Genomic DNA, 8,744 nt, shown 5'->3' with positions numbered 1-8,744 from the left:
TGACTGACGTATCTTAAGCAATGAAAAAAATAAGGATATTTTATGATCCATCAAAAAACAAACCCTTTCTATCAACCTCTGGAAGGCACATCGTGTGGGTTATAGTTTTGTCAGAATATCCGTTTTGATTTCACCTGCCAAAATGTCCAACTCAGTACTTCATTTCTAATATAACCAGCAGAAATAATCGGTATTTCTATGGTGGCTTGCAAAATCATCCATCCATGGGTACATTCGCGAGTTGATTTTGACCAAATTTGTAGTCGGAACTGAATTTCACGCCTTAGTTAAATACTAGGATTTGAAAAAATATAGTATCAAGCATTATAGTTCTTTCCTGACATTTTACTGAAAAAACGAAAATTATTGCTTTTCATTTGGCCGAGAAAAAAGTTTACTCAACTCAAAATGTTGCTAATTTTAACACCAAATTTGCTCGATTGTATTCAATTGCCTCATTAAATGACTGAGTGAGCTTTATACAACAATAGCCATCGGTTGACTTGAGTCCTGAGTGTCTTTGGGTAATAGGAGGCATAATGTCAAAGTCCTCATGGGTTTTAGTTAATAAAGCATTGATTTTCCACGCAGTTTGACACCCTAACGCTCTAAATAATTGACTGAATCTGTCTTGATTTGTTGGTCTTTAAAATAAAATATTCCCCATAAAACCTACGAGAACGCCTCTGACTGAAGGGTTTCACTGTACAAAATATTAAACGATATATGTCTTCTAAACGTTTCATTGGAAATACTAAAAACAACAAACAACAACAACCAATTTAAACGTTTCATCCCTAATCATTTTATCTTGGTTACCGAATTCTGTACCTTCTCGAGTTTGACATAAAGTTTGTCTGAAAGGTCGACAGATAGGACCTGAAAATCCAAAACTATTAAGTAACGACTCGTTTAAATAAATCTACTAAAAAACGTTTCAAAACGTTAAAAAGGGGTCAACGTTTAAAAAATCTTTACTGTGTGGCTTTTACCCCTTTTTTAAACTTTTCTAAAGTTATGTCAAATTGTGTAAAATCTCAATGATTTTTCGCGCATATAAAAATTTCTGTACAGCGTGAGAATCATTTACATGGCATTAAGAATGCTGGAAGAAACAGATAACATTTTCCTTGAATGTGTACACCACACTCTTTCTGTTCCTATAGATTTCGAAACGGAAATAATTCTTAAAATCCCATCATTATAGGCAAACATTTTCTGCGGCGTAACGTGGCCGCCTTTCCCCCGGTAGGCTGCAGAAAAGTAAATTTTGCCACCCCTTCATTAACAGCCAGAAAAGGTTGACCCAATTTTTTTTCGATGGTTTGAGCAAGAGCACCAATGGCGCTGTGGCTCTGTGCTTTTTTGAATGTGAAAGTAATTGGAGTCGAATGCGCAACAGGTGAAATCATTATATATGTGTCAGATCACATGCAATCATACATCTTGCTGGTTGGTAGCTATTATCTTATTTGCAGAGCATAATACATCCATCAATAATCAATATTACATACATACATACATGCATACAAGATTTATATAGCGCCTATAGGTTGCGATACATTGAAATACGACGAGTAGCAAGTGACGTCACGACTTCGACAGCAGATGAGCAGCTAGTACTGTGCTCCGTGCTTGCACCCTCCATCTGGCGATGTTAGCACGATTTTATTAAAATAAGTTCTGTCAAGTTAATATAGAAGTTCCAGAGAACATTTTGGTGTTAAAACTGTTTCGTCAAGATGAGTCCTAAGCCGAAAAGATTGGATTCGAGTCCAACAAAATCGCCGACAGCAAAAAAGCAAAAGCTTAAAGGCCCACGAGATACAACCGAGGTCGAAGGTCAATCGGATCAAAACATGGATGCGCCCATGGGTCCACGTAAACGTTCGCTGTTGTCGGAACTGGATGCAGCGAATGCTATTTCTCAACAAGACAAGAACTCTCCGCCACAGTGGTTTATTGAGTTTGAGATGCGTTTGGATAGTCGTCTTGAGAAATTGAATTCCTCGATTTCAGAGAAGATAAAATCCTTGGATTTTGATATTGAAACTCTTCGGGAAGATATTACATATTTGAAGAAGGAGAATATTGCTTTGGTTGATAAGTTAGACGACCTCGAGAACCGATCTCGTCGCAATAACTTGGTCATATTTGGGGTCCCAGAACCCACAGATGGTGGTAAAGAAAGTTGTTGGAAAACTGTTGCAGACTTCTTCAAGTTTGCTGAAGCTGAAGAGCAGGATTTTCTTTGTTTGGAAAGATGCCACCGTACTCCAACTTATAAACCAACTAATCAACAAGACAAGCCAAGGATGATTCATGTGAACTTTTCATCATTTGTTGCAAAGGAGAACATTCGGAGAGCATGTTTGCAGAAGTTGAAAACTGAGCAATACAAAGGTAAAAAGATCTTCGTTGGGGATGACTTGTCTCGTAGAGTCCAGGATATGCGTAAGAAGAAGATGGATCAATTCATCAAATTGAAGAAAGAGAACAAGAAGCCCTTCTTTGTCTACCCTGCCAAGATAAAGTATCGTGACCAGCTGACTGGTAGAGTTACTACTGTTGATTAAACTTTTATCTAGGCCCTTTTAAGAGCATGGTTCGCGGAGTTGACTGACATTGACTGTTTAAGAAAAATGAAAACTCTTTCTTACCATGCTTTTCAAGTCTTTGCATTACAATTGTGTTTGGCTCAAATTTTAGATGACATTTTGCATTTCATCTCTGGACATTGACTTTTAAGTTTTCAAGTGAAATGACATTTGTGTTTTATAAAGAAAAACAATCCTTTTTGGACTGTTAATCATGTTGAAGTTGTTTTCTATCACACAGGACTTTGAAAACAAATTTGGTATATTGCAATGTTTTTACATCGCTAGATTTTGGGTTGCGCATGTACGATGTTGCCATCTTTTTGCAGCGCCTGTCTGGTCGTCCCAATTTGCCAGGTCTGGTTTTCTGATCTGAAGGCTTGGCTTTTGTTTTTGGTGCATCGCGCTCAGCGTTTTCGTCGGTTAATCATGTCGTTTTTATTTTTTATTTTTCCAATCATTCCAATCACTTCCAAATTTTTGGCAGCATTTGACACTTTAAATCTAGTCTTTTTCTTGGGTATTATTATACATGTGTATGTTTTTATTTATGAATCCAATTGTGTTTTAATACAGGATCATGCAGCCGTATATTTACTGTTCATATTTTTAATTATCGGTATAAATTGTAGGATATCTGTGTGGTGCGTCAGTAAGATTATACATGTTGTGCATATTTATATTATGTATATTGAGTTTTTGAATACACTGTACATTTATAATAAGAGTTGCCATGTGTGGGTATTTTTGATACATTATCATGCCGCATAAATTAAGTACTTTTAATTGTAGAGGGATCCAAGATTATGCTAAGAGAAGAAAGGTGTTTCATTATTTACGTTCTATTGATTGTGATATTATCTTTCTTCAAGAAACACACTCTTCTGCTGATGATGAAAACATGTGGAAAAATCAATGGGGCGAGCTAGCTTGGTTTTCCAGCTATGCTTCGAATAGTAGAGGTGTTGCCATTTTAATTCGTAATTCTGCATCCCCTGTTTTTCATTCCCATTATAGTGACCCCAATGGCCGTTATTTGATTGTCTCAACTGAAATTAATGGCTTATCTTTGGTTTTGGTTAATATTTATGCCCCTAACACTGATGACCCAGATTTTTTTCTTGACGTGTTTGCCAAAATAGACCAATTTAATTATTCGTCTTTAATTGTGGGTGGTGACTTTAATGCTGTGTTGGGTCCAATGGATTATCAAGGTGGTAGACAACAACATTCAAATGCTAAATCTAGTGAAATGATTTCTGTTTTGATGGAAGAATTTAATTTATGTGATATTTGGAGAAGTTTCCATCCTAATCTAAAACAATATACCAGGCACCAACGTAGCCCAAAAGTTTTATCCAGGCTGGACTTTATCTTGATTTCTGACAATTTTATGAATAACTGTCTGCATTCAAAAATTGTTCCAGGTGTACAATCTGATCACTCGATTGTTACATTGCAATTTAATGATGGTCACCCTATTAAAGGCCCTGGGTATTGGAAACTTAAGAGGGACCCCACCTAACTATCATACATGGTTGGCCAAGGTCAAAAAAATTTTATGGTGTTGGTCGAAAGGGCTTTGGGTGTAGATTGTAAAAATCCACCTTGCTCGCTCATATGTTACCCGTTGCCATGGTAACGACCCGAAATGTATTTTAGGTGATTTTAGCTCATTTCAGGCTGAAAATGCTGAAATTTGCCTAATAAAGAACGGGCCATAGCTCCATTATTCGAGAAGATAGAAAAAATTTGATTAGATCCTTACAATGGACAATCTTTCTACTTTCCAACAAAAAATAAAAATTATTCATGTGGTGTTCGGTTGTATCTTTTTTTGACCTGACAACACTTATAGTTTTGCCCTTTTGAAAAAGTGACAATTTTGACCTATTTTTGAGGTGCAAAAAACTATTGGCCATGACTCCCAGAATATTGCAATTGTGGTTGTGAACAAAGCAGACCATGCCCCATTCAAAATTGATATAAATTGCTTGGGGATTATATCAGTAAAGCGGAGTGTTGCCAGAAAATAACACATTTGTTGAAAAGGGCTAAATTTGACTGGGAGTGTTTTTCCCCTGTATTTAAGTAATACTGAACATATTTATTATGTTTGTGCATCATGTTGTCTCACAATTGAATGTTTTGGATTTAGATATTAAATATTAAACAAACTCAATTTCTATTTTGATATTTAAAGTGTTGCCACTATTCAAAAACTGCATTTTAAGGTATTTTTGTCAAATGACTAGTAATTGGCACATATTTAAAAGTCTAAAACCAAATGATAAAAGTACAATCACTTGGAATATACTTCTGAATATTGATGTAGCAGGCCTTTCAACTCATTCAACAATAAGCTATGGCAACTGCAGTGTTGCCATAAAATAAGCAAATTTAGTACTTTCTTTCTACAGACTACATTGTTATACCCTGATTTTTGGGAATTTGAGAATTCAATTCTAAACAAAGTGTATGTTTTAATGTACTATATACACGACCTGTGTTAACAGAAAAAAGACACACTTCTGAGCTCTTCTGCATTGCAAACATTACAAATAATATGAATTTGTCTGCCCTATTTCTCCTAACAAGAGTTATTTAACATGTTCATGATCGGGGTGAATTTTGGTGGAAAACTTGCTCCTTGCGTCGTTTCTTTCTTTCTTTTTTCTTTTCTTTCTTGCTCTCTCACTTTTTTTTTCTTTCATTTTTGTCAGGGGGCACTCTTCTCTCTGTCCCCACCCTTAGCTACGCTACTGCAAACAGAACAAAATGTTGACCCCGTTTTTTAGTCGGTGCATAACCACATAGTTTTATTTTTGATGCCTCTATTGAACAAAGAATTGTCCAAAGGTGAAAAGCATCAAAAGTTGCCCAATCGCGGATTTGCATCATTCGGCTTTACGCTGTATTTTATTGGCTCTCTATATATTTATGTTTAAATAATGTGATTATATTTGGTTGAAACACAGCACAGGCTATATAGACATTTCCCAATAAATGTTAAACACTTCTTTTAAACACTTCTTTTCTCTTAAATGAAAAAAAACCATATTAGGATCGGTAGAAACATTTCAACTTTGAAGAAAAACAAGTTCAAATGAACATTAGGAAACATATATTAAAAGGAATAAACCAATAATCTGAAAACATCAAAACACCGTAGTGCGGATGGCGCTGGCATGCGTATATATTGAGAAAATATTGAAGATAAAACAAGCAAGAAACTGCAGACTAAAATTAATGCTAAATCGAACCCTTGAAATATAGGCCTATTGAAAATCTAACTGGCAAAATCATGCAACAAAGAAGAAAACAATGGAATTAAATTGCGAATATCATGAACATAAGAGAAAATAAGAGTAACATGATTATCAATGTATCATTGCCCTCTATCCCACCTTTCTCCAGCTGATACAGTAGCGTAACCAGGATATGTTCAGAGGGAGGGGGAGCATATTTGGGGGGAGCATATGGTGAAAATAATATTAATTTCTTCAAAAGAGTCACAACCGTTTCCATTAATCAGGGACTTAAATTAATTATAGCAGTCACTTAATACTCCTAATTAGTCGGAGCATGGAAGAAGCTATGCGGTTAATGCATTTCTTCAATGTAGCGTATGTTTGAAGTAATAAAAATGGAATAAAAATAGTGTCATTTTAAAATGAAAAAAAGAATTCTCTGTAATTCTTACAATTATCCTAGAATATATAAAAGTGTACTTGACATGCTTTGTACCAGGGACGTAGCAAGCGAGGGGACATGGTGGACGAAGTCCATGGGCCCCGGGGTTTCAAGGGCCCCAAGCAATAGAGAAAATGAAATAAGCACTGATTAAGTAGCTGCTAAAAGGCAGGGTCGAATTTACCTTGGTCTGGCTAAAATTTGGAGTCCCCAAACCTACTCTCACATCCCTGGTTTGGGTTACAAATTGGGTGCCTTCTATAAAATCGACAGTGGTGGCAGAAGCATTGCAAATTAGAGGAAGATAAGCATATTTTGTTCCGATCTTACTAGAACATTTGCGCGCGAAATTAATTTTGAATTTCGGACCATTTTAGACCAAAATGAATGTGAAGCTAGTATGATATGCGCGAAGTGCGCACAATTTTGCCATATTTTGGTCCCAAACATGCTGTTGTGGGCTAAGGAGAAGATACACAGGGCAATTTTTGGGACCCCTCTGGCCCAATGGTAAATACGGCCCTGCTAACATGTCGTCCCTAACATGCATGCTATATTGAGTTACTAAAATAATTTTGACACACCCTATATGTTCTATTCATTTGTAATACACATGAAATCTATGGAATTGACTTGAATACAATAAACAATGCAATAACAAGATTTCAAGTGGTAGATTTAACTGTCACCATTTCTGCTGGGAATTTGGCCACTCAAGAATAGCATTTCACTCAGTCTACGGTAAAATTTGGCACACCCTGTAAAATAAGCAATCATTTTAGTAGTTTCATGTCATATGAAATCATTCTGTTTTCAGACTAGTATATGCAGCTTATGTTCGCTTTTTTGCACACCCTGTAATATAGAGATTGTACAGATAAGTAATTGACATAAATGTTGTAATTTTAGAAAGGGCAAACTGTGTACTTTCTTTTAAAAAAACCAACGAATTATAGTTACTGGGAAATGATGAGATTGGCATAATACTATTCAACTTTTTGTATGAAATTACTTTGTTACAACCTATATTACCTATCGACCACCCTGAATAATTATTCAAATGCTAACTAATGTAATGGCCATCTTTGAAGCATAAGATTTCCAGAAATGTATGGGTTTGCATACTTTTCTTGAACTACATTTGAGATATAACCAAAAAGGTGCAAAAGGAGGTGATTTCAACCAAATTTCCAATGTGCACCAATGGGGTACCAACTTAAAAATGTGACCAAGTACTAAATTTGATTATTTTATGGCAACACTGCAGTTGCCATAACTTATTGTTGAATGACGTAAGGCCTGCTACGTCAATATTCAGACGTGTAGTCCAAGTGCTTATACTTTATCATTTGGTTTTAGACTTTTAAATATATGCCAATTACTACATGTAGTTATTTGACTAAAATACCTTAAAACACAGTTTTTGAATACTGGCAACACATTAAATATCAAAATAGAAATTGAATTTGTTTAATATTTAATATCTTGATCAAAAACATTCAATTGTGTGATAACATGATGCACAAGCATAACAAATATGTTTAGTATTACTTAGATACAGGGGAAAAACACTCCATGTCAAATTTAGCATTTTTCAATAAATGTGTTATTTTCTGGCAACACTCCGCTTTACTAATATAATCCCCAAGCCATTTATATCAATTTTGAATGGGGCATGGTCTGCTTTGTTCACAACCACAATTACAATATTCTGGGAGTCATGGCCAATGGTTTTTTTGCACCTCAAAAATAGGTCAAAATTGCCACTTTTTCAAAATGTTGCCAGGTCAAAAAGAGATACAACCGAACACCTCATGAATAATTTTTATTTTTTGTTGGAAAGTAGAAAGATGGTCCATTGTAAGGATCTAATCAAATTTTTTCTATCTTCTCGAATAATGGAGCTATGGCCCGTTCTTTATTAGGCAAATTTCAGCATTTTCAGCCTGAAATGAGCTAAAATCACCTAAAATACATTTTGGGTCGTTACCATGGCAACGGGTAACATATGAGCGAGCAAAGTGGATTTTTACAATCTACACCCAAAGCCCTTTCGACCAACACCATAAAAAAATTTTGACCTTGGCCAACCATGTATGATAGTTAGGTGGGGTCCCTCTTAATACCTATTTTTTACACAATGATGCTGATTTCATTAAATTGGTGAAAGAGAAAATTAAAGAATTAAAGAATATTCATCAAAATGCAGAGTGTAATCCTAACATTTTATGGGATACTCTCAAGTGTACAATTACAGGTGTCTGTATGGAATATAGTGCAAGGAAAAAGAAAGAGAGAAATGCTCAGAAAACAAAGTTAATGGATGAAATTGAAAAGGTTAAAATTCAAATTAATAATACCAATAATCCATCCAATGATTCCTCTTTATCCAGTTGGAGGATCTTGAAGCTCAATTAAATAAGATTTTGGATTTTGAAACGAAAGGTTTGATGA

Source organism: Amphiura filiformis, chromosome 9 (genome assembly GCF_039555335.1).
Source record: "Amphiura filiformis chromosome 9, Afil_fr2py, whole genome shotgun sequence".
Taxonomy (NCBI): Eukaryota; Metazoa; Echinodermata; class Ophiuroidea; order Amphilepidida; family Amphiuridae; genus Amphiura; species Amphiura filiformis.
The sequence above is the reverse complement of the archived record's forward strand: the minus strand, read 5'-3'. Positions refer to the sequence as shown.